Below are 27,726 nucleotides of genomic sequence, written 5' to 3'. Positions count from 1 at the left end.
GGCCATCTTTAGTAATATGTTTGATTTCTTTTGTCTTACTTTTTTTCCTACTTGTTGTAGGTTTCTGGTTTGTGGTTACCATGAAGATCCTATTTAATATACTACGCATATAACAGTCTATACTCAGTAGATAGACTCTTTAGCTTGACCTCTTTCTAAAAGCTCTACTTTTTCACTCCCCTCCTCCCACATTATATGTTTTTCACATCATATATAGTCTTTTGTTTAGTGTGTGTATATCCATTACCCTCTTATCATTGAAATAGGTAATTTTAGTACATTTGTCTTTTAACCTTCATATTACCTTCACAGGTAGTTGATCTGCTGCCTTTAGTATGATTTTACCTTACAAGTGATTTTATTGCCTGTTTTTTCTTGTTGTTGTTTTGGGGTTTTTTGATAATTTTTTTCTTTTATCTCTATTTGTGGTCATTACTTTCCCACTTATATAAGTCCCTTCAGCATTTCTTGTAGAACTGGCTTCTTAGTGATAAACTCCTTTAATTTTTGCTTGTCTGGAAAGCTCTTTATCTCTCCTTCCATTCTGAATGACAGCCTTGATGGATAGAGTATTCTTGGTTTTAGGTTTTTTCCTTTTAGCACTTCAAATATGTCATGCCATGCTCTTCTCGCCTGTAGGGTCTCGGCTGAGAAGTCTGCTGACAGCCTGATGGGCTTCCCGTTATATGTCACTTGTGGCCTTTCTCTTGCTGCTTTTAGGATTCTCTCTTTGTCTTTAATTTTAGACATTTTGATTATAATATGTCTTTATGTGGGCCTCTTTGGGCTTCTCTTGTTTGGAGCTCTCTGTGCTTCCTAAACTTGGATGTCTGTTTCCTTCCTCAGGTGAGGAAAATTTTCCTCTATTATTTCGACAAATAAATTTTCTGCCCCTTTGTCTCTCTCTTCTCCTTCTGGGACCCCTATAATCCAAATGTTAGCATGCTTGATATTGTCCCAGAGTTCCCTTACACTGTTCTCATTCTGTCTAATTCTTTTTTCTCTTTTCTGTTCTGCTTGCGTGATTTCCTCTAATCTTTTGTCTAGCTTGCTGATCCGTTCTTCTTCTTCCTCTACTCTGCTATTGAGTCCCTCTAGTGAATTTCTCATTTCAAGTATTGTATTCTTCATTTCTGATTGGTTCTTTTTTATATCTTCCAATTCTTTGCTGATGTGCTCACTGTGTTCATCCATTCTTCTCTGCATATCTGTGAGCATCCTCATTATATTTTGTTTGAATTCCTTGTCAAGGAGGTCGCTAGTTTCTGTTTCATTTAGTTCTTTTTCCAGTGTTTTGTAGTGTTCCCTTGCTTGGAAAGTATTCCTTTGCCTGCTCATTATGCCTCTTTCTCTGTGTTATTTTCTTTGTACTAGGTGAATTGGCTATGTCTCCTGATCTTGGAGACGTGGCCTTATGTATGAGATGCCTTATGAGGCCCAACAGTGTGCTTCCCTCTCATCACCAGACCATAAGAACCAGGAGTGACCCCTTTGTGGGCTACTTGTGTTCTTCTGCTGTGGCAGGGTTGCTCCCACTGCAGGTACCCAGGGAGTCTGATTTTTCCTTCCCTGGCCAGCTGTTTGTAAATCCGGTTTGGAGGGGCCTCAGCACTGTTGGCTACAATGTCTATTAGCACACTCTTATTGCAAGTGTCCTCTTGATTGGGTTGGTACCCAGTGTAGCTGGTTGCTAGGCTCAGGGGCATACAGTTGTGATAGGCCTGAGGCCAACAAGGCTGATGTCAGTTCTCTTAGGAGTGCAGCTAAGTGGGGCTAGCCCTTGGCATGGAGGCACTCAGTTGTTTCAGGCTTTGGAAGGTGGGGCTGATCCTTTTTATGGCTATTTGTGATGCACAAGTCTTCTGCTGCTGATAAGCTTCACCCCCTCTCTGGACCACATACACTGTCAACATAGTCCCGGTCCGTGCACATTTCTCAACCCCCTGGAGCGTACCCCACCACCACACTGCAGAGGCCCCCACCTCTGCCCCAATGCCCCCAACAGTTCACCTGGTCCTCACACAAGCCCTGCCCCACAGAGGCAGACACCCTTGCCTGCCTGTAGAGGACCAAGGCACTCAGTCAATGCAGACTGAAAAGTAGCCTGAGGGCTTGCTGTTAGGTGGGGCCAGTCCCTGGGGCAGGTTGCCTGACCTGGCTGAACTGGATTAAATCTGTGCTCTAGTGGGTGTGGCAGACCCCTGGGCTAACAGCCCAAGGGATGAACCTCAATGGCCCCCACCAGTGTCCAGATCAGCACACCTGGACCGGCTCAGAACAATGGCCTCCACCAATGTCTCAGTCACAGGAGAGGATCCTCCTCTCACCAAGATGACCCCAGAGCCCACCAGGTGAGTCTTGTTTCACCAAAGGACAGTCAGCCTTCTCTCTGGTGATTTCAGGTTGCTGCAATGAGTGAGTTTGTGCGTGGGCCCTTTAAGACCCGGATCTTTTCAGCTTTCAGCTGATAGCTTTTCTGGGGTGTCCTCGCTGCAGTTAATAGCCAGCAAATCCAGACAGTAAGACCCCCATCTCAGTTGGACTGAGTCCGAAGGATGGTTATAGCAGTATTGCCCCCGTTCCGGACCTCACTCCTCCAGGGAGGGCTGCATACCTTAGCTTGGCTCCCGCCTGGCCAGCTGAGAAGCTCCACTGCTCCCAAAGGTGGCTTTTTTCCTCTCCAGCCAGAGTTACTGCCTCTTCTGCTTTCGTCAGGACTGTCCCTTGTCGTGGGGGTTCTTTTTATCCAGTTTTCAGTTTTCAATCCAGGGTGATTCTTCCCAAAATTGTTATAACCTGTTTGTGTTCGTGGGAGGAGGCGAGTTCAACGTCTGCTCACAGCGCCATCTTGACGAGAACTCTTGATCATATTTCTGAAACGATTTTTCTCAAGACTAGGGAGGAAATGCCTTTCATCTCAATTTAATACCAATACTAATCTATTTAAATAAATCACATATTTTATCTAAAAATTATTTTATAATAATATCCTATGTTAAAGGTACTATTTAAAGTGACTAGCTATTATTGTATACAGATTAAGGTGTTATCTATTAGTCTATTTTTATCATTTACCTTTCTCTTAGTTTTGGAAATTTAGTTCCAGGTTTGTTTTTTTTTTTAATTTAGATGCCACATGGATATCTTTGTACTTGAATGTCTCTCTTGGTGTATTGCTTTAGAAGAGATGCCTAAAAAGATCTGACTTAGTGTTAATTATTAAATTAATTTGCAGAATGCCCAAACCAATGAGGCTTATTAATGCAGACAAAATGTATCATTGAATATATATATATTGATATATAATTCTAATGTAGATTAATCTAAATCATGATTTTTAGGTTTACTAGCATCACCCTCATCTTAGAAATTATACTTTTTAAATAATTAAATCGTGTGAACTTTGCATATACCCTACATTAATATAAATATATCTATATGCAAAGGGAAAGTATTTTGTGGAATATACAGTCTAATCAAACTCTCTGAGGGCTTTAAAGGTGCTCCATATGACAAAGCTTCCTCGTGATTTTTTTAGAATCACTTCAGCCTACAATGTCCCTTAAGAAATTATCAGTAAATAAGTTAATATTTATTAATATTTATTGAATATCAATTATATCCCAGAGAGGACATGAGGCAACTGTATGCTAAATTAAATGCAGATATACTTTTAAAAGCTAAATTTGAGAATGATTGCCTTCTATAAATGAGTACACTAGTGTTCTGTTTCTACATAAAAGTGTGATGTGAGCCATTAGGAGTGGGAAGGTGATAACAGATATGGAAGAATTTTATAGGCAATTAAGCTGAGATCCAAATGATGAAATAAATGTTATCTCAAAGAGTATGTGAGAAAAGAAAATAATATTTTAGAAAATAAAGATTTGGGTTGAGCCTATTGGAAAACTTTGAGATGAAGATTAAACAACATGCACCTGAACAACCAATAGGTCAAAGGAGAAATCAAAAGAGAAACTTCAAAATATCTTGAAACAAATGAAACTGGAAACACAACATACCAGAACTTACGGGATACAACAAAAGCAATTCTAAGTAGGCAGTTTATGGACATAAACACTTACATTAAGAAGAAAAGAAAGATCTCAAATACAACCTAACTTTACACCTAAAGGAACTAGAAAAAGAAGAACAAACTAAGCCCAAAATTATTAGAAGGGAGGAAATAAAGATCTTAGCAGAAATGAATGAAATAGAGACCAGCACTATAGAATTTATCAATGAAACTAAGAGTTAGCTTTTTGAAATGATAAACAAAATAGATAAACCTTTAGCTAAACTATCCAGAAAAAGGGAGAGAGGGCTGAAACAAATAAAATCAGAAATGAAAGAGAATACATTACAATTGATGACACACAAATGCAGAGGATCATAAGAGAGTACTATGAACAATTATACACCATTGAATTGGGTAACCTAGAAGAAATGGACAAATTCCTAGAAATACAAACTATCATGACAGAATAATGAAGAAATAGGAAATCTGAACAGAACATTTAGTAGTAAAGAGATTGAATTAGTAATCAAAAGCCTCCCAACAAACAAAAGTCCAGGACCAGATAGCTACACTGGTGAATTCTACCAAACATTTAAAGAATATTTAATACCAATCTTTCTCAAACTGTTCCAAAAACTTGGAGAGCAGAAAACACTTCCAAACTCATTTTACTAGGCCAGAATTACTCTGATACCAAAACCAGAGAAGGACGCAAGAAAAGAAAATTACAGGCCAGTATCCCTGATGAACATAAATGCAAAAATCATCCACAAAATATTAGAAACTGAATTCTAAAGTACATTAAAAATATCATGCTCCAGAATCAAGGGGAATCTGTTTCTGGAATGCAAGGATGTTTCAATATCCACTAATCAATCAATGTGACACACCACACTAACAAAATGAGGGATAAAAATCATATGATCACCTCAATAGATGCAGAAAAAGCATTTTACAAAATTACACATCCTTTTATGGTAAAAACTCCCAACAAATTGGATAGGGAGGGAACAAACTTCAACATAATAAAGAGCCTATACGACAAACCTACTGCTACCTTCATAGTCACTGGTGAAAAGCAGAAATCGTTTCCTCTAAGATCAGGAACAAAACAAGGATGCCTACTTTAACCACTTTTATTCAATGTAGTATTGCAAGTCTTAGCCAGAGCAATTAGGCAAGAAAAAGAAATAAAAATCATCCAAATTGGAAGGAAGAAGAAAACTGACTCTAATTGCAGATTACATGATATCGTATACAGAAAAACCTAAGACTTCACCAAAAAATGTTGGAACTAATCAATGAGTTCAGTAAAGTTGCAGCATATCAAATCAAAATTAAAAGATCACTTGCATTTCTATGCACTAAAAACGGACTATCAGAAAGAGAAATTAAGAAAACAATCCCATTTTAATTGCATCAAAAAGAATCAAGTACTAGGAATAAATGTAACTAAGGAGGTGAAAGATCTAGACAGTGAAAACTACAAGATAATAGTGAAAGAAACTGAAGACACAAATAATTGGAAACATGTTGTATGTTCATGGATTGAAAGAATTAATATTGTTAGAATGTCTGTCTAGAAATTACCCAAAGCCATCTACACATTCAATGCAATCTCTATCAAAATTACAATGGCATTTTTTGTGGAAGTAGAACAAACAATCCTAAAATTTGTATGACCACAGAGGGCCCTGAATAGCCAAAGCAATTTTTAGGAAGAATAAAGTTGGAGGCATCACACCTCCTGGTTCCAAACCATATCAGCAAGCTATAGTAATCAAAACAGTATGGTATTTTCATATAAACAGACACGTAGATCAGTGGAACAGAATAGAGATCCTAAAATAAATCCATGCAAATATGGTCAATTAATTTTTGACAAAGTATGCAAGAATATACAATGGGGAAAACATGGTCTCTTGGTAAATGGTGCTGGGAAAACAGAATAGCCACATACAAAACAATGAAACTAGACCCCTACCTTACTCCATACACAAAAGTCAACTCAGAATGGATTAAAGACTTGAACATAAGGCCTGAAACCATAAAACTCCTAGCAAAAAAATAGGAGGCAAGCTTCTTGACATTGGTCTTGGGTGGGATTTTTTAAATTTAACACCAAAAGAAAAAACAACTTAAGCAAAAATAAATACGTGGCACTTCATCAAACTAAAAAGTTTGTGCACAGCAAAGGAAATCATCAACAAAACAAAAAGACAACCAACAGAATGGGAGACAAATATTTGTAAATCATATATCTAACAAAGGATTAATATTCCAAAATATATAAAGAACTCATACAACTCAATAGCAAAAAAACCAAATAATCCAGTTAAAAAATGGACAGAGGACCCGAACAGACATTTTTCCAAAAAAGGCAAACAAATGACCAACAGGTCAGTGAAAAGGTCCACAATATCGTTAAGCATCAAGTACATGCAAATCAAAACCACGATGAGATATCACCTCACCTCTTTTAGAATGGCTATCATCATAAAGACAAATGATGATGTTTTGGCAAGATTGTGGAGAAAAGGGAACACTTTTACACTGTTGGTGGAAACGTAAATCGGAATAACCAGTATGGAAAACAGTAGGGAGGTCCCTCAAAAAATTAAAAATAGAACTACCATAAAATCCACAATTCCATCTCTGGGTATATATCCAAAAGAAAGGAAATCACTATTTCAAAGAAAAATCTGCATTCCCATGTTGATCGCAGCATTATTCACAAAAGCCAAGATGTGGAAACAACTTAAGTGCCCATTGACAGATGAATGGATAAAGAAAATGTGGCATATGTGTGTGTATATATAAACGTTATATGTAGATAAGGAATATTACTCAGCCATGAGAAAGAAGGTAATCCTGCCATTTGGGACAACATGGATGGATCTTGAAGGCATTATGCTCAGTGAAATAAGTCAGACAGAGAAAGACAAGTGCTATATGATATCACATATGTGGAATCCAAAAAATCAAACTCACAGAAACAGAAAGTAGAGTGGTGGTTATGAGGGGCTCAGTGTGGGGTAAATGGAGAGATGTTGGTCATAATTGCAAGTACAAACTTCTAGTTATAAGATGAATAATTTCTGGGGTTCTAATGTACAGCATAGTGCTTATAATTAATAATACTGGATTATATACTTGAAAGTTGCTAAGAGAGTAAATCTTAAATGTTCTCACTTCACACACACAGAAAAAAATGCTAATTATGTGATGTGGTGGAGGTGTTAGCTAACCTATGGTGGTAATCATTTTGCAATATATGTGTATCAAGTCAACTCATTGTACACCTTAAAATTACACAATGTGGATATGAATAAACAAATTATTTATCCCCAATAAAATTTTCAAATCTTATTTTACAATTCAAAAATACCTATTGTTGGCAAAGGGAGGGAGAAATGGAAACTCAGAATCTGAAGTCAGGGGTGTAAATTGATAAAGCCTCTTTAGAAAGTAGTTTTGCATTTTTTAGTTAAAACGTAAGATACTCATACCCTGTGCCTCATGATTATGCTTCTTTTCAAGTATCCTGGGCAAACTCCAGCACATGAGCACAAGGGGGTGAGTACAAGATTTCTCATCACAGCATTGTACTCAATAGCTAAGAGAAATAATCAGAATGTTCATAAACAAAAGTGTGGTCAATTTATCTCTGGTGAAGTAACATAATGTAATACTCCTCAACCAATAAAACTGCTGGCATTGAGTTACTGTTACCAACATAAAATATAAAGACCCAAAAAGAATGAAAAAGTAAATAGCACCACAATGTGTATGACCACATTGATGATATAGAGTTTAAAAATAAATTTAAAAATGTCACAAATATATTCATATATGGAAAAGTTTTATAAAAAATGAAACCTGGAAATGTTAAATATCAACTTGGGATAGTGTTTAGCTGAAGACAGTGGTAGAGAAAATGGATGTGGTGTGGAATAGTGCACTGGAAGTTCAACGCTTGCCTACTATGTTGTTTCTCAGAAAAGTGGATCTGAAGCAAATATGACAAAATGTTAAGATTTGATAAAACTTGGTGCTGCATACTCAGGTAGTAATTTTCTCTAAAGTTTTAATATTTCATAATTAAAATGAATAATAAAAATAAACTAGAGAAAGGCAGAAACTAGCAAACATGAAAGAACTTGTGGAATATAAGACAGAAAGGCTTTTTGAAAAAGAGAAAATTGGTATGAATTTTTGCCAAATAAAACATGAAGAAAACAGAATAAAAACAACTAGTGCAGTGAAGAGCACTAAATCTATTCAAAAACACATCATAGATTAAAATTCTTTTGAGAATTATCTTTAAATTTCAAAATGTAAATGATATAAATATTCAAAAATTTATCACAATAATAATACTAATAATAGTATTACAAATAACAGAAATTATGAGAAACCAGGCAAACAGGTATAAGGATGTTAAATTCCACATAATTACTCAATAAAGCATTTAAAATTGAAATGTGGTGTTATAGTAACTTGTATATTTTAAATTTGGAAGATATTTTACAAATTAATACATCTTGGTAATATTTTACAAATTAATATATTTTGGGAATACACATTTATAGAAATTTTAGTAATAGCTTCCATTGCTTTTATTTTGTTAAATTCAAGTAAATTTATGTTTAATATATTTTGATAAAAATTGTAAAGGATAATTCTGTGTAAAATTTTTATTGTATATCCATCTGTTTGCTTGTCTTTTCCATTCTTCTATTAGAATATATGGCTAGAAATACATATAGAGAGAAATTCGTCTACAATTACTAATAGTTATCTCAGGTGTTGGAGTTTAAGATTTGTCAATTCTACTTATTTATTGCTTAAATTTCTTATGAACATAAAACATTTTAAAATGTTAGTCATTATTCTAAATATTATTTCAAATTCAATATATATAATACTAAACTCTGACCATAAAAATAAAAATATAGAAAATAGAAAACAATGAAAAATTCAGACACAATATTTTCTGTTATGAATGCTTATGCAAGGATATAGATAATCATTTTACATGACATCTTAAAATAGAGCCTATTGAGTGATGTCAGCATCATGGTGGAGTGAGCTCTCCCAGTAATCTCTCCCTTCCACCATACAACAAAAAAGACCTTCATACTCCAACAGAGGACATCCACAAAACACAAAAGTCATCTTAGAGACCCACGCAGCCATATGTTGGATGGAGGAGAGGCTGGAGCCCCCCTGGGAGGGGGTGGAATGAGGTAAGATAAGACTTCACTCCCTCCCCAAAAGATGGTGATCTGGGACTGTGCATGGCCTCCAAGAGAGAAGAAAAGGGGAAGGAGACTTTCATTCATGGGAATGTCAAAGATCCCCTAGGGCCCTCTCAACCTGGAGGGAAGTCCCCTACCAGGGTGAAAGATATTTTGGGGGTTGCCCTCATCAAGCCAACACCCAGGAGAGCAGCTAATGAGAGCAGAGAGAGTAAGCCCACAAGGGCACGCAGAAGAAAGTGCCCCTCCCCCACACCCTCCCAATACTAGCTCCAGTGCCTGGGATCCCAGCAGAATGCTCAGAGCATGTGGTTCTTGACGTCCACCCACTGGCAATAGATGGTAACTGTGACCAAATAATACCAAGATAAGAAAGAACAAAGTGACACCCTCTAGCAGTATCAAAAATTATATTAAATCTCCAGACCAGAGAGAAAATGACAAGTACCCAGAAATCAGTCCTGAGGACACAGAAATATGTAATCTAAATGACAGAGAATTCAAAATAGCTATTATCAAAAAACTCAAAGAGTTAGGAGAATGTAGAGAAACAATTCAATGAGTTCAGGAGCTACTTCACAAAAGAGATTGAAACTATAAAAAAGAATCAATCAGAAATATTGGAGATGAAATATATAATGGATGAGATAAAACAAAATGTGGATTCCCTGAACACTAGAGCAAGCATCATAGAGGAGCAAATCAGCATAATCAAGGATAGACATGTTGAAATGCTCCAGATAAAGGAGAGAAAAAACTAAGACTAAAAAGAAATGAAAAAAGTCTGTGAGAAATATCTAACTCAATTAGGAAATGCAATATAAGAATTATAGGTATTCAAGAGGAAGAAGAGAAGGAGAATGGAGCAGAAAGTTTGTTCAAAGAAATAATAGCAGAGAACTTCCAAAATCTGCATAAGGAGATGGAAATCCATGTGGAAGAGGCTATCAGATCTCCTAAATATGTCGATGTAAAAAGACCTACTGGAAGACATATGGTAGTGAAACTGGTAAAAGTAAATGACAAAGAAAAAATACTAAGGGCCACAAGGCAGAAGAAAATACCTTACAAAGGAACCCATATCAGGCTTTCGGGGGATTTCTCTGCAGAAAACTTGCAAGCTGGGAAAGACTGGAATGACGTATTCAAATCTTTGATGAACAAAAACTTTCAGCCAAGAATACTCTATCCAATGAAAATACCCTTCAGATATGATGGAGAAACAAAAACATTCCCAGATAAACAAAAACTAAAGGAGTTCATAGCCATGAGACACCCCCTACAAGAAATCGACAGGAAGTCCCTCATAGCTGAAAAAAAATGGGAGAAAGGGGTTACAAAGCATGGACTAAGGAGATAAATAGATAGACAGAGTCAGAAAATTGTAGCTATACATCAGAACAAGTTAGCAAATACTCAAGTATAGCATTAAAGGGAAGGAAAACACCACAAACAAAGAAAATCTTGTCATTTTAACCACAAACTCATAAACAAGATGGAATAAGATGTATGAAAAACAACTTCAGAGGGGAAGAGGAAAGGGACCAAATCGGTTTAGACAAAGGAAAAAAGAGCCCATCAGAAAATGGACTGTCTTATCTACATGATTTTGAACACAAACATAATGGTAACCACTAAACAAAAAAGCAGAACAGAGACACAAATAATAAGTAAGGAGAAAACAAAGAAACACAACATAAAAAACTAATAACTCAACTGTTAGACCAAAACACACAGGTTGAGAAACAGAGGAAATGCAGGAGAACCAGAAAACAAGTGATAAAATGGCAGCATTAAGCCCTCATATATCAATAATCAGCCTAAACATAAGTGGATTGAATTCTCCAATAAAAAGAAACCAAGCGGTGAGATGGATTAAAGAACAAGACCACAAAATATTCTGCCTCCAGGAAACACATCTCAGCTCCAACAAAAAACACAGGCTCAGAGTGAAGGGATGGAAGACGATACTCCAAACTAATGGCAAACAAAAGAAAGCAGGTGTCACAGTACTTATATCAGACAAAGTAGACTTCACGATAACACAGGTAAAGAAAGACATAGAGGGGCAGTATATAATGATCAAAGGGACACTCCACCAAGAAGACATAACACCTATAAATATCTATGCATCCAACACAGGAGCACAAAAGTACATAAAGCAACTATTAAGAAACCTAAAAGGAGATAATAATAACACAATAATAGTAGGGGCCCTCAACACTCCACTTACATCAATGGATAGATCATCCAGACAGAAAATCAACAAGGAAACAGTGGAATTAAATGAAAAGCTGGACCAGTTGGACTTAATAGATATATATAGAACACTCCATCCTAAAACAGCAGAATATACATTCTTCTCAAGTGCACACAGAACATTCTCAAGGATTGATCACATATTGGGAAACAAGGCAAGCTTCAATAAATTTAGGAAGATTGAAATAATAATAAGCATCTTTTCCAACCACAATGCTATAAAGCTAGAAATTAATTACAAGAAGAAAGCTGAGAAAGGGACAAAGATGTGGAGACTAAACAACATGCTGTTGAACAAGCAATGGATCATTGGAGAAATTAAATCAGAAATCAAAAAGTATCTGGAGACAAATGAAAATGAAGATATACCATACCAACTCAAACAGGATGCAGCAAAAGCAGTACTAAGACGGAAATTCCTTGCAATCAGGCTTACCTTAACAAACAAGAAAAGTCTCAAGTAACCAATCTCAAACTACAGGTAAGTGAATTATAAAAAGAAGAGCAGAGCCCAAAGTCAGCATAGGAGGGAAATAATAAAAATCAGAGGAGAAAAAAATGCAATTGAGACAAAAAAGGCAGTAGAAAGGATCAATGAAACAAAGAGCTGGTTCTTTGAGAAGACAAACAAAATTGACACTGCCTAGCCAGACTTACAAAGAAAAAAAGAGAGAAAGCTCAGATAAATAAAATTAGAAATTAAAGAGAAGAAATAATAACAGATACCACAGAAATACAAAGGATTATAAGAGAATACTACAAAAAGCTATATGCCAACAAAATGGAAAATCTAGAGGAAATGGATAAATTCTTGGACTCTTAAAACCTCCCAAAGCTGAATCAAGAAGAAATAGATAATCTGAATAGACAAATCACAAGTAAAGAGATTGAAAGAGTAATCAAAAGCATCCCAAAAAATAAAAACCCAGAACCAGACGGCTTCCCTGGAGAATTCTACCAACTTTCAGAGAGGATTTAATACCTATCCTTCTCAAGCTATTCCAAAATATTAGGGAAAACAGAACACTTCCTAACACATTCTACAAGGCCAACATCACTCTGATACCAAAGCCTGACAAGGACAATACAAAAAAGGAAAACTACAGGCCAATATCACTGATGAACATAGATCCAAAAATCTTCAACAAAATATTGGCAACCTGAATACAGCAATACATCAAAAAGATCATACATCATGATCAAGTAGGATTCATACCAGGGACACAGGGATGATTTCACATTCGCAAATCAATCAACATGATACACCACATCAACAAATTGAGGAATAAAAACCACATGATCATTTCAATAGATGCAGAGAAAGCATTTGACAAGATCCAACGTCAATTTATGGTCAAAACTGTTAAAAAAATGGGGATGGCAGGAAATTACCTCAACAGAATAAAGGCCATATATGACAAACCCACAGCCAACATCATGTCCAATGGGGAAAACTGAACGCCATCCCTCTGAGAACAGGCACAAGACAAGGATGCCCACTATCACTACTTTTATTCAACATAGTACTGGAGGTTTTGGCCAGAGCAATTAGGCAAGAGAAAGGAATAAAAGGAATCCAAATAGGGAGAGAAGAAGTGAAACTCTCACTGTTTGCAGATGACATGATCTTATAGATAGAAAAGCCTAAAGAATCCATCTGAAAACTATTGGAAATAATTAACAACTACAGTAAATTTTCAGAGTACAAAATCAACTTACAAAAATCAGGTGCATTTCTATACTCTAATAACGAACTTACAGAAAGAGAACTCAAGAATACAATTCCATTTACAATAGCAACAAAAAGAATAAAATATCTAGGAATAAATTTAACCAAGGAGGTGAAGGACTTATACAATCAAAACTATAAGACATTATTGAAAGAAACAGATGCTGACATATAGAGATGAAAGAGATTTCATGCACGTGGATTGGAAGGATAAACATCATTAAAATATCCATTCTACCCAAAGCAATCTACAGCTTCAATGCAATCCCAATCAGAATCCCAATGATGGAAATAGAGCAAAGAATCCTAAAATTCATATGAGGCAACCAAAGACCCCGAATTGCTAAAGCAATACTGAGAAAAAAGAACAAAGCTGGAGGCATCACAATCCCTCACTTCAAAATGTACTGCAAAGCAATAGTAATCAAAAAAGCATGGAACTGGTACAAAAACAGGCAAACAGATTGGTGGAACAGAAGTGAAAGCCCAGAAATGAAACTGCACATCTACAGACAGCTAATCTTTGACAAAGGTGCCAAGAACATACAATGGAGAAAAGATAGTCTCTTCAATAAACGGTGTTTGGAAATCTGGGCAACCACTTTCAGAAGAATGAAAGTAAACCATTATCTCACTCCATGCACAAAAATACACTCAAAATGGATCAAAGACTTGCAGATAAGTCCTGAAATCATGAAACTCCTGGAAGATAATATAGGTAGTACACTCTTTGACATCAAACTTAAAACGATCTTTTCAAGTACCATGTCTTCTCAGACAAGGGAAACAAAAGAAAAAATAAACAAGTAGGACTTGATCAGACTAAAGAGCTTCTGCAAGACAAAAGAAACTAGGATCAATACAAAAAGACCACACACCAATTGGGAGAAAATTTTTGCAAATCATACATCCAACAAGGGGTTAATCTCTATAATATATAAGGAACTCACACAACTGAACAACAAACAGCCCAATCAAAAAATGGGCGGAGGATATGAACAAACATTTTTCCAAAGAAGATCTACAGATGGCCAATAAACACATGGAAATATGTTCAACATCACTAATCATCAGGGAAATGCAAATCAAAACTACACTAAGATACCACCTAACACCCGTTAAATGGCTATAATCACTAAGACTAAAAATAACAAATGTTGGAGAGGGTGTAGAGAAAAGGGAATCTTCATACACTGCTGGTGGGAATGCAAACTGGTGCAGCCACTGTGGAAAACAGTACAGAGATTCCTCAAAAAACTAAAAATAGAAATACTGTATGACCCAGCTATCCCACTACTGTGTATCTACCCAAACAACTTGAAATCAACAAACCAAAGTAACATATGTACCCCTATGTTCATTGCAGCACTATTCACAATAGCCAAGACATCAAGACAATCCAAGGGCCCATCAACTGGTCATTAAATAAAGAAGATGTGACATATATATACACACACACACACAATGTGATATATATATATATGATGTATATTATATATATACACAATGGAATAGTACTCATCCATAAAGAAAGACAAAATTATCCCATGCAACAACATGGATGGACCTGGAGGGTATTATGCTAAGTGAAATAAGCCAGAGAGAGACAGACAAACACCACATGATTTCACTCATATGTGGAACATAAACAAACACATAGACTAAGAAAACAGTTCAGTGGTTACTGGGGAAAGGGGGGTGGGGGTGGGCACAGGGGGTGAAGGGGAGCACTTATGTGGTGACGGACAAGAAATAATGTACAACTGAAATTTCACAATGATGTACACTATTATGAACTCAATTTAAAAAAGATAAAACAATAAACAAAGAGAATAAAACAAAAAATATGGATTTTAATATATATAAATTTTATGTGCATGTATGTATACATGTTTATATAGCTGTGTGTGTATATATATATATATTCACAAAAAATATTTTAAAATATATATAAACATATATATAAAATATTCAGCAGCATCCTAAAAGCTATAAGCCATTTAAGAACATCTTCTGTAGCTCATTCCATCTTTTAAATCAAAGAATTCATACTGGAGCAAAATTCTTTGAATACAACAAATGTGAAAAATGTTCTGAATGTTCATCTTTAAACTATTTTAGAATGCCAGGTTCAGGGAGCATTGTATTCAATATAAAAACAACTTCAGCTAAAATATATAATGTATTCAGTATATAAAACCAGCCTTGCCTTATGAATATAAAATAAAGATTAAATGTCATTTCTTGTGCCATCTTGAAAAATTCATACTAGATAACAACTGGACTATCCATGCTACAGAGACACCTGTAGGTTTGGGGAAGCCTCCAAGATGAATGTTTTCCTTAGTGTTAGAAGAATAAGACTGAGAGAGATCCTTGAGTTCTACAAATGTCAAAAATTTATATTTTAACTTTTTTAAAGTTCAACTTTAATCCAGGACCTCCCCTGACTCTTTAACTTAAATTAGCCCCTATATATTTTCTTCTTTTTACCAATTGCTTTGTATGCATATATGTATGTCTATAATTGTTTCATTAGTGTTTACTAAGTTAATTTCCTCTCATATCAAAGCTTGCCCCTATTTGTAAATTGGGTTTCTTGAGAAGTTGCCTTCATTATTTTTTCAGGTCTCTAAAGGATATATCCTATGCTAAATAATATGTAAATATACCTATATACCAAGGCTTGTGGAGATGTCTCTACAGGTTCATTTCAGTTCAACAGTAGCAGAACTATAGAATTTGTCCACACCACAAACCACCGAGATGCCCACCTCTGTTTTAAGAGATCTTAAGAGTGTCTGAGGCTATTGAAGGTATTTTCACACTTGTTCTTACATTCGGGGTGAGGGGCTGAACACAGTTACAGAGTTACAGAGAGGCGTCCTTCCTGGATATTAAGGGGTGATATACTACTTACTTTTGATGAGAGTTCCTCATGAGATACCAACTAAAAGGACAATTAACAGAGTTCCCTGGCACTGACTACATCAGATTAACTCAGATACTGGAGCAGTTTGGATGCTGATGTAGTCCCCATGTGCTAGCCTTATGCTGGTGGTGTATGGAACTGCTCCCCTTGAGTCTCTCTCTACTGATTCTGCTCATGTTAACTTGGCTCTGGCAGGCACTGGGATTATTTATGAGCCTCAATATCATCTCATCCTCTTCAAGTCTCCTCCACTTGTCCTCATAATAATCTCCATCCTCATATATTTTTCCAAATTTTTAGTCTTTAATTTTGACTTCAATTTTGATATCGAAAGCCAAAGCTTTAAAAATCTTGCTCCCAATTTCTTTTGGCACTTTGGACAAACCCTAACATAGTATCAGCATATTGTATGTTTGTTCAGAAAAAAAAAAAATAGTTGATATACCAAAATATTTTCATACCATTTATAATCTATGAAGTAAATCACAACTCAAGTTCGCTGAGAACATCTTGTCCATTCTCTGACACTATCTGCAACTAGCTCCAGAATCAAAAGGTCCTGACACCATTGTGTAGCAATTGATAGACTTGAGCTATGAGCTCTATAGAAGCATTTCCATCAACCACCAACTTGCTAAGGAAGCAGCCATTCGGCACTCCCAATTCCTTTTGCAGGGTGGGGTGGGTATATACATATATATGTCACTTAAAATACGTATATATGTATCTACATATTTGTCTATATTTATACATATATGTGTGTGTATAAACAGACATATATATGTATATGTGCATCTATACATAAAGGTATATATATAAAGTAACTACTTTAAAAGTAGCAAAAGTTACTTGAAAATCAGAAACTGTTGGCACAACTTCAATATGTACAAATACTTGATTAAAGAACCTATCTGCCAACATTATACCATGCTTTATTAATGAAAAACCTTTTAATATAGACATTCAATGTTCTTCTCCAGAAAAAAAAGGAAAAAATTTACCTTTTAAAAAATAAAAATGAACTTTTTTAAAAGTTGCAGTTCCATTAAAGGCTATTGGCATTTAGGCAAGGACACCCTCCTCTTCTCAAAAAATGAAATATTTTTAATCATGAAAAGTTATTACTCAGAGTCATTTTAATAATTGCATTTCCTCAATACATTCAAGAAAGGTAAAACAGAACAAATTCAAATGTAACTACATTATTTAATCAAAATCCAGCTATTGGGGAAAATAATGAATCAGTATAAAGTTTGCAGCAAACCCACAAATTTGAAAGTAATATTTCAGTGAAGAATGAATAACTTATTGAAATCTTTTAAATGCCAGCACACTTTGCTTTCCTAGACTGCTTGCAGAACATTTTCAAACATAATTATCAATGACTTCTGATTTAACGTGTTGCTTTTATCTCTCCTGACTATGCCATTAGTTAAACTCATATGTATTTTGTAACGGAATTTTTTCTCCCTTACCTCAACAGGCCTGGTATCTGTTCACTGTGATCCAGTCTCCTTAACGGTTTTGATCATATTGGTTCACCAATTCTTACAAGTTACCAAAAATCTGGATTGAAAACAGGATCTTGATAATATTGTGCTTCTGTAATGGAAGTACTGTTATTATATCTGAATTGGTTTTGAAACACATATTTGGTCAACATAGTGAAGTGCATGAAAATCAAATAAAAATAAAGCCATATGCAAATTAATTTTGTTGAAAATATATAAAGTGGCAGAAACAGGAAGAAAATTAAAGATATTTTACACACACATAGAGCAAGATGTTTTTTTTTGGGGGGGGGGGAAGATTTAGTACTGAGCTAACATCCGCCACCAACCCTTCTCTTTTTGCTGAGGAAGACTGCCCTGAGCCAACATCTGTACCCATCCTCCTCCATTTTATATGTGGGACACCTGCCACAGCATAGCTTGATAAGCTGTTAGTAGGTCCAAGCCCAGGATCCGAACTGGCGAACCCCTGGCTGCCAAAGTGGAGTGCATAATCTCAACTGCTATGCCAATGGCTGGCCCTAGAGAGAGATTTTAAGTAAATTTAAAGAGATTAATTTCAAGAACGTTGCTAATTCAATCACTTTCATACATGATTTGGGCATTCAAATTCTGACATTTTTTTACCAATAAATTTAACTTCACAAACTCTAATTATTTTTAAATGATTATAATTAAGTACAAGGAAATCTGTCTTTTTATTGATTTATCGGTATTATTCCTAAACTTAAAACTTGTTTCTACATTTAAACTCTTCAGTTCACTATTAAAATTGCTTTTTTCTTTCTTGAGACCTAGATCTTCTCACATTTTTCAAAGCTTCAGAGCTTTGCTATCTACAGATTCCCAGGTGATCATGACTACCCTCTCCCACCTCTTCACCCCCTCCTTTCCCCAGTAACCTGGCTTCAGGGAAATTTTTTGAATTACTTATTTGCAAAGTATTGATGAACTGGTTCTGACTGCCCTGCTTTTCTGAGGCACACAGTCTGGTTTACATATTGTTTAAATATATGTACAAAAGTAATTAGAGCAGTCTTCGTAGGAACAATGTAGTTAGAGGAGGAAGTCCGAAGAGAAGGCACAGGGAAGAAGGTCTTGGAAGAGTACAAACAGTTTCAACATCTTTGGAAAGCAGGGTGTGTTTTCTTGACCAACGTGAGATTCAACTAAAAAGGTAAATGGGGCAAGTTCAGAAAAGACCTGGAAGGCTGTGTAAAGAAACTTGAACTTTCTCAGAGGGGAATAGGGTCATTGGAAGTCTTTAAGGAGTGGAGTGACATAATCAGATTTGCTTTAAACATATAACTTTGACTTCATCATGGAGTAAGGTTGAGGAAGGGAGGCTGTAAGTGAATTAAACTTGCCTCTTAAAAGGATATTTTAATTATTTTTTTAGGAAGGTTTTAAAAATATATGTTTGAACCTCAGGACAACTGATTTCCATAAAACTTGTTAATTCAAGATTTATAAGGATAAAGGTTTAGACCCTTAAATCTGGAATTTCCAAAGTCCACATGCAATAGGTTATTAGACAGCTTGCTACTGTAGGGGAGGAAGAATATTCCTTTACCCTCTAGGTTCTTCTGGCTGATATAAGTATTAAATTGACATGAGACAGAATAACAAGAGAAAATCAAACATTTATTAACATACATACATAGGAGGCACCCAGAAAAACTGAGTAACTCACTAAAATGGCCAAAGACACCACCTTAAATATCATCTTCAGATAAAAACAAAGGAGGATGTTGGAACTAGTGGTTTGGGACTTCAAAGGGGAGGAAGGCAATTCACATGGAGATGGAAAAGCAAACGTTTGGTAAAGAAATGTTTGTCATGCCTTGTAAAGACAACAGGACATGGGGCGGACTTTGAACAAATGGGCCTTGCTAGGTTTCTCCCTGTCTACTACACCTAGTTTATTTTATGCTATAGTTATCTATGGTATGAAATCCTTCCTGGAACAGGCCTTCTGTCTTAAATTCTTTTAGGCACTTAGGGGGAAGTTCAGAGTTTCTCCCTGAGTCTTTTGTACGTAAAATAATCAAGCCAAAGGAGATACATCTTGAGGTGGTAAATTCTGATCCCCCAAATAGGCAGGCGTAAGAAGATCTGATATATAACCCCAGCGCTATGTAGTATCTCACAGTGTTGTAGAGGACAAGCCTTCTATCGTTCTGAGCTTTTGTGTTCTCTACAATAAGATAAAGAGTGGATAATCTTTAGGACACTATTCTTTGTTCCTCTTCATAATGGCATAATGTGTAATAGGATATGGTAAATAGCTGTGCCTGATTATGATAAAATGGCTGAAAAAGAGCAAGTTAAAATAATCTTTAAAGTTTATAACTTATGGTCCCCAAATTGGATTGAATAAGAGCCCAACATACTCTGAGATGCTGTCAAGAGTGTTGCTCCATTAAGTGGCCATACTTTGCCCTGTGTGCTCCTGCTATCCTGGCCGTGAGTAATTGGATCAAAGTCCGAGGTGAGCTCCAATAAAGTGGGTCCTCTGAATGTGAGATACATGGAGATTTTCATAGATAATAGAGAAGCACAGAAGTAGAAAGGCACAAAAATAGTACATAGTGAACAGAATCTAGTAGCATTCCAAGAAAGAGTCAGCAGAAAAATAAGGTGAATTCTATATCAGAGGCCATGCTGGGCTTCCATTCTAACTTTAGTATTTGCTGAACAACAAAATTTGTTTCTATCCTGGCACTATTCTAATAGGAAGATAAGGGTATGATAGACTTAGGATTCAAAAAGCAACTAAGTGAAATAAAATGGGTCCATTTCAAAAGAAAATTGCTGATTGGCAGTGCACTCACTTCAAAGATTAGAGCTTCCGTCTTGAGTCACAGTGGTTTCTTCAGTGTGGCAGAGATTAATTCCTCTTCTATTACGGTTCATTAGTGCTGGATTGAAAAATCACAGGTATATTCAAATCATGCATTTTCACCAAAACAGTTCAGTATAAATAGTTTCAAATTAATTATTTAATTGGAATTATTTCAGCCCCCAGTGATGCCAATTCCTGAAAACTTAGGTAACCTGTTCAATGAGAGACTATCAATTGACCTAGAATACTAAATGAGGACACATTTCTCAGAAATTCAGTTTTAAGAATTAGTAAATCAATAAAACAGATTCCCAGTTTCCCTTGATACTAGAAAAGATAATATAAGCATACAGTCTCACAGTGTGCTTGTAATTTTAAATTAGTTTCTTTCCCAGAGCTAACCCTTAAAAAACAATTACATTCTCTAGCACTATATTTTCTTTGTTTGACAAATTAGTTGTCAAGGCCATTGACATCCACTGAATATTTTGTTGTTTACTAATAGCTTGTGATGTTTGAGTACCTCCCTTGCATAAATATAGGACTATCTTAACACATTCTTACTGTAACACCACAGATATTTCTCAATCTCCTCCCTCTCCACAATCTGCCCAAAAGAGCTGAATTTCAATGCAAGAATTCACAGTCTAATCAAAATTATTGGGCGTCTGTTGCAGATGGGTAATTCTGCCTGGTAAAGAGCACGCAAAGCAAAAGGCATTACTGAATGCAACACTTCACTAAGGATCACAGATAGGAAGAAAATGTTACTTTAAAAATGGGATATTCATGCTTCTCATAAACTCAGAAGTGCTCTGGTTTGTGACAACAAAAAGAAGTCCCCAGATCAAATATTCCTCATTTATGCCCATGCATATCAAGGATTTCTTATCATTATCAAACATCAAAATTTTCTGTTCTCATTTACAATTATCCAGAAAATGTAAATATATAGGTAGCTTAGAAAGTATTTATAAAAGACAGAAGTATGAGAAGTCTCCTGCTAGAGTATATTATTTTTTAATAAAACATGGCTTCTATAATAAAACAATATTGATTAATCCCACTTGATAACTTCCTATCTGTGTATCGTTCCTAATATTTATAAAAGGTAGAAAGATGAAGAGCAGCTATAAAAGTATGTCTATTCCTCTAGTGTAATAGATCCAAGGTGGAATTTCCCTCCTAATCAAATCAGAGTATAATTCTTTTAATATAATCAACAGGATTTTTAAAAAATATTTTTAGTGGAGGTTTGCATTTTATAACTCCTTTCCCACTTTATTATTTCTACCTGAATTTTAAAAGATAATCTATTTAGTTTAAAGAAACGAATGCCCTATTGAAGTAAAGTTGGTTAGGATCTTTTATTCATATAACTAAATGTTAAGCATACGAAATTATATAATTCTTACACATCTCATCTCTCAGAGCAGAAATAGTAAGCTACTAATATCAAAATCTCCTTTTCTTGTGAGATTCTCATGTCACTTTCCTGCTGAATATCTTAGGTCTTTTGAGGTTTAACTACAAATCCACAAATTAAAATAGCAAAAAAGTAGTCCTTAATGGGACTTATATGTCGTTTGGAGTTCATACATACACTTACGTCCTTCTAGAAATGACTCTTCAATAAATATATGAATGAATTAACTAAATGAACATAAATTTCCCACTACTGTATGCTGCGTGTCATTTTCTAGACACAATAAAAAAAGTATTCACCGGTCTGGCCTGGTGGTGTAGTGGTTAAGTTCATGCTCTCTGTTTCAGTGGCCCGGAGTTCGCAGGTTCAGATCCTGGGCGCAGACCTAGCACTGCTGGTCAAGCCACGCTGTAGTGGCATGCCATGTAAAATAGAGGAAGATTGGCACAGATGTTAGCTCAATGACAATCTTCCTCACCAAAAAAAGAAAAAAAACAGTATTCACCCAAAGATTCTCCTAATTTGAATTTGTTGTTTTCAGTTTTGGAGACAGACTCTTTGCTATCCATGTTTAAACATAGTTTTGACTTTCTGAAAGTATACTAAATATTTCAGGAATGAATAACATATACTAGTAGCTGTTTCATGTTGCAAGAATAGTCATAATTATTTCTTCTCTGGTAGCTCAAAATCCTATTCAACAGCTTGCTGAAAAAAATCAATTGCATCTTGATTTCAATTGTTCTTTTTTTCTTCTTTGGTGAGGAAGATTCGTCCTGAGCTAATATCCACTGGCAATCTTCCTCTTTTTTGGCTTGGGGAAGATTAGCCCTGAGCTAACATCTGTGCCAATCTTCCTCTATTTTGTGTATGTGGGATGGCTCCACAGCGTGGCTGATGAGTGGAGTAGGTCCATACCTGGGATCCGAACCTGCAAACCCAGGCCACCAAAGCAGAACGCATGGAACTTTAACCACTCAGCCACGGGGCTAGTCCCCAATTTTTCATCTAAATATTTGTTTATGGATTACATTTCAAACGAATGTGCTTGTGATGAATAAAAACCATACCACTCTCTGTATTCTTCAGCTGATAGTTAATTAAACAAAAAACAAGTCAGCATTCATATATTTTCATCAGTAAGAAGAAAAAACAATAGAAAGCAGCCCTGAAGGAAAAGTCATGATCCTGTATACATCAGTGTCAGCTCTGCACTACTTAGCTGCTTAATGCCTAGCAAATATATACTTCTTCTGGTCCTTGGTTCATTTGTAAAGAAAGTCAGGACAAGCTACCTTCTCTAAAAACACCCTCCTGGTCTTATTCTATGTATTTTAAGTCATAAAATTGAAAAGCATAAATCCAATTTGAACACTCTGAAAACATGCCATGTGAAATGAGCCTGAACACCGGATCCACTGCGGATGATTCAATTTACATAATGTGGAGGGAAAGCATCTCAGTAACTTTGTAGGCATGGTCATGCATTGTTTATTTACATATAGATCAAGAGGTTCATGCAGCACTTTGAAGAAATGGAAAGAGGCAAGATTACTAGTTATGGAATTCCGTAAGAACCTTCTATGAATCTATCCTGTCTCAACATGTGGTATTATATGTAGCTAATGTAAAGCAAATTCATGCTTTCAGCGTGGAGTGCATGTTTAACAATGCCTAAACACGTAACGTAGGTATCTGGGCACATGAGTGTACATAACTAACTGTAATGTTTTGCTGTTGACTTCTTGATCTCAGAGAAAAAATTTGAGTTTTCAATATGTTTTAAAATTGTAGCATCCTGAGACAGAGATCTCATTCTCATACACTCTGATCTTCCTCCAAGATTTTAAAATGCCAATCCAAAACAAATCATTCTGAGTTTTTAGAGTCAGTTAGCTGTCCACTAAAAATCCCCAGTCTTCTTCTGCAGTGTACACTTGTGTCTGAAAAGTGGTGTTATTTCCCACCTCCTTTTTCTGAGGAATGATTTGGTGACCACATAACTAATTTTGGCCAGTGGATGTGACATTATATGTGAATGGAAATTATATGTTGCACATCAAGGCTGACATGGTTAAGAAGAGCATTTGCCTTATCCATCCTCTTTTTCCATTTGCCAGCTGGGAGCAAAGGACTCCAATGTCCTGGGAGATGACAAAATCACAAGAGGGAAGGAAGCTATCTTTCTGACTCAGCAGGTGGAAGGCAGGTCTTACAGATCCCAGCAGACTGTCGCATGAGTGAGAAATTAATTTCTATTGTGGTAAGCCATGGAAATGCAGGGCATTGTTTCTTTTACTGCATTTAGACTTCCTTGATTCAAACACTATAGGCAAAGACTCTTGAGGATGGACTTTTCATATTCATGTAAACTATTAAAAGAAACCCTAATTGATGTTTATTTTCATTTTGTAAATAATTGATTCTATAGAGAACTTTCTTATATCTAACATTAAAGAATTAAAAAATACCAGCCCTCTGCTTCATCTTGATATACATTTACTCAATAATATACCTATGTTTGTCTGCATTGCTTAATTTGTCACATTCAGTGGTAAGCCATGACACTTTGGACAGCGATAAAAATAACACTGAAAAACATGATTCATCCCTGTTAAGTCTACCCTTGAGGCAGCCAGGTTTTTTTCTCTTTTCAGTGTAATTACTTCCCTGATTCTTTGAGCACAGTGGGAGGTATTCCCAGTGGAGAAGCTGTTGCTGAAGCAATCCTTCAGTATCTCTAGGGGAATTTCTGGTGAGGAGTGGGAAAATAGTGTTTATTAAAATGTGTACTTATATTTTAAACTAATTTTCTCACATGTCAAAACAAGATGTGAGTATTATACAGACAAGCACTGCAGAAAATGTTTCTCTAAATTTTGGTGTATATATAGCTAAGAAACTTCTTCAGGGACACTTTCCAAGTTGTTACAACAGCAGTAACAACAACAAAAGTCTCAGTTTTAAAATGTTTTTCTTCAATTACATCTCTGTTGTGATGCCAACCAGCCTAATGATATGTAGTTGTGTTTTCTTACTCTTTTACAATGCTAGTATTACACAGATGCTCTTTTCAGATGAAAAGCTCAGCTGTTCATTATCATTAACGTTTCATCCAAATGCACAAAGATACAAATTGTGGGAAAGTCTTTTGTAATAATGAAGGGGGTTTTTTTTTTTCAATTCTAGGATATATGAAGTTTCAACCTTCGTGGTTTCAAAACAATAATAACTTTATGATTTGGGGGGTTTTCCTGTAAACCAAGGAGGAATCAGATGAAATTTCAGTAATGTGGATAAACCATTGCCTATAACAGTACTTTAAGAATTGATTTGTATATGTATTTAGTGACTTCACTTTTCAAGGTCAAGATACTCAAGTAGAATACAAAATTCAAAAGCATAAATTTAGTTGCAGTTCTTCTTGTTTAGATATCACCAAATAAAACAATCCTCAACTTGAATGCTCTTGTAAATACAATTAGATTGAATGGGTCAGCTTGTTTAACATTTTCGACGTACTGTTATGTGTAATTACTGTATTGAGTTAAGAAGCACAGAATGCTCATGAAAATACAACACAACACTTAAATATTATATTAGAAAAAATACACATAAGAATTATTTTTGATTGGCCGCTGGATTTACCATATTTACTGAATATATATTCTGTAAATTCTGCTTCCTCTGCACAAAATGTTTCCTTCATTTTCTGCTGCTTCATCAAATGGTAGATTTTGTACCAAAGCCTCTGATATTCATCTATAAATTAATATTGATTCGCACCTAGTTCCTCTCATGGCAGTATTTCAATTCCCGTAACTTAGATCCACTCGCACACTCAACTGCACATCATATTCTGGGAAAAACCTTATGGCTAGTCTGGGAAATGTTAAGAGAGGTATAGACTTTAAATTCAGCCCAGGTGGATTCATATCAACCAGCCCCAGTGGTCTAGTGGATAAGATTCAATGCCCTCACTGCCGTGGCCTGGGTTCCTTTCCTCGTCAAGGAACCACACCACCCAACTGTTGATTGTCATACTGTTGGGGCTGTGTGTTGCTGCGATGCTGAAAGCTATGCCACTGATATTTCAAACACCAGCAGGGTCACTCATGGTGGCCAGGTTTCATCAGAGCTTCCAGACTAAGACAGACTAGAAAGAAGGATGTGGCCATCCACTTCCAAAAAACTGGCCATGAAAACTCTGTGAATAGAAGCAGAGTATTGTTTGATATAGGGCCAGAAGATGAAAGAATGACAAAAAGACCTCATCGCTAGGAGTCAACTGACTCAAGGTCACTAACAACAAAGACTCATACTGTGTAGCATTGGCTTCTTTATTGTTCTGTGTGAGTAAGTCATCACTTTTTATACAAGATCTGACAACAGAATCTCGGTTTTGTCCCTTCTGTGTGAGTCCTGTCTTTTATGGCTGGTGACCTAATCCAACTGGGCTTAGGGTATAGTTTCTACTAGGGGGACTTTGCTACATAATACCAAACACTGTCGACTACTGGGGTCTCAGACATGATCTTCCTGGGCATTAGGTAGCTGAATCTCAGCAGTCTATTTGAGAACATGAGACAAAGTCAGGAGAATTACCAAGAGCTTGGTCCTGACATTCCTCATCTGGTGAACCAGTATCACAACTGCCTATCCTCAAATATCTCATTACACATGCGAATAAACCCTGATGTGTTAAGCTTCCATCCTACTGTATCTGTTACTAATAACCAGCCACTATTATTAACAGATACAGTCCTAGAATGTCTTACTTTCCTCTGAGAATTGACATTTTCTCCCTTTTGATAATCAGAGCAATGCACTTAACCTCTTGCTCTGGCTGCCAAAAATATTAGTGCCAGCTTTTATACTTAATCACAGCAACTGGGCTGACCTTCATTGTTGGTTCATATGTTCTCTAACGCACTCTCAACTGTTTTTCTCTTCCTTTTTCCATACTTATTCTGTCTTTCTGAAAACTCTCTATAAACTTATTTGAAAAGAGAAAAGACATATGGATTTAATTTTAAATGGATTTATTTTCAGCTTTTCATTAGAATTGTATAAAATCCCCCAGCTATGTAACTTGACCCCTTTTATGGTTAATTCCTTTATTGTTCTGGATATCAGATGTCATTAATCATTAAACTAAAGAAATATAGCAAGCATGTTTGCTTCACCAGGACCCAGGCTAATGTCAGGGAGAGGGAAGTAAACAAAACAATTATAGACCTAGTGCTCATGCAAAAAAAAAAAATTTGTTTAGAAACTTCACTTTTATCAGTTAGAACAATTAGGTGAATATTTAAGCCGAGATCTAGGGCAAGGTTACTTTAAATTGATGGTATCAAACACTTGAAAAGTAAAAGTGAAAACTTTTTTTTTCTGAAAACATCAGAAGATAAAGCATTCACCTTTATCATAATGTCTTCTTTTATCTTAATTTCATTTTTGTCTTGTGAATGCTAATGATTTTGGTATAACTTCAGTGAACTCACATCTTTATTAACATTCTATGCCATATTATTCCAAAGATAAAAATTGGAAATTGTACTTACTGAAAGAATTTTAAGAAAATTATCTGAGCTAGTGATCTGCACAAGGACAGCATTCCCTGAGTACCTTGTCATTTGAAATGTACTCTAAAGTAAGGAGAATATAGCTAAAAGGGATAATTTTTTTCTCCAGAGTAATAAAATGCTATAGTTTGGAAACAGGGCAGTAAATATAAACTTTATG

The 27,726-nt window shown here is 35.7% G+C and overlaps 1 long non-coding RNA gene across 3 annotated transcripts in view; it reads left to right on the top strand.

Moving 5' to 3' along the window:
* Positions 1-18,015, top strand: part of LOC103562547 (uncharacterized) — a 97,269-nt gene extending 79,254 nt beyond the window's left edge. For 2 of the 3 annotated variants that reach the window (XR_011536705.1, XR_011536706.1), the window contains 2 exons: positions 15,896-16,083; positions 17,683-18,015. This is a non-coding gene — a long non-coding RNA (uncharacterized lncRNA). The remainder of the gene's footprint in view (positions 1-15,895; positions 16,084-17,682) is intronic. The other variant, XR_011536709.1, reaches the window with a different exon arrangement.
* Positions 18,016-27,726: the final 9,711 nt, after the last annotated feature.

Source organism: Equus przewalskii, chromosome 2, assembly GCF_037783145.1.
Source record: "Equus przewalskii isolate Varuska chromosome 2, EquPr2, whole genome shotgun sequence".
Classification (NCBI taxonomy): Eukaryota; Metazoa; Chordata; class Mammalia; order Perissodactyla; family Equidae; genus Equus; species Equus przewalskii.
This window is presented reverse-complemented; position numbering and strand designations above follow the sequence as displayed.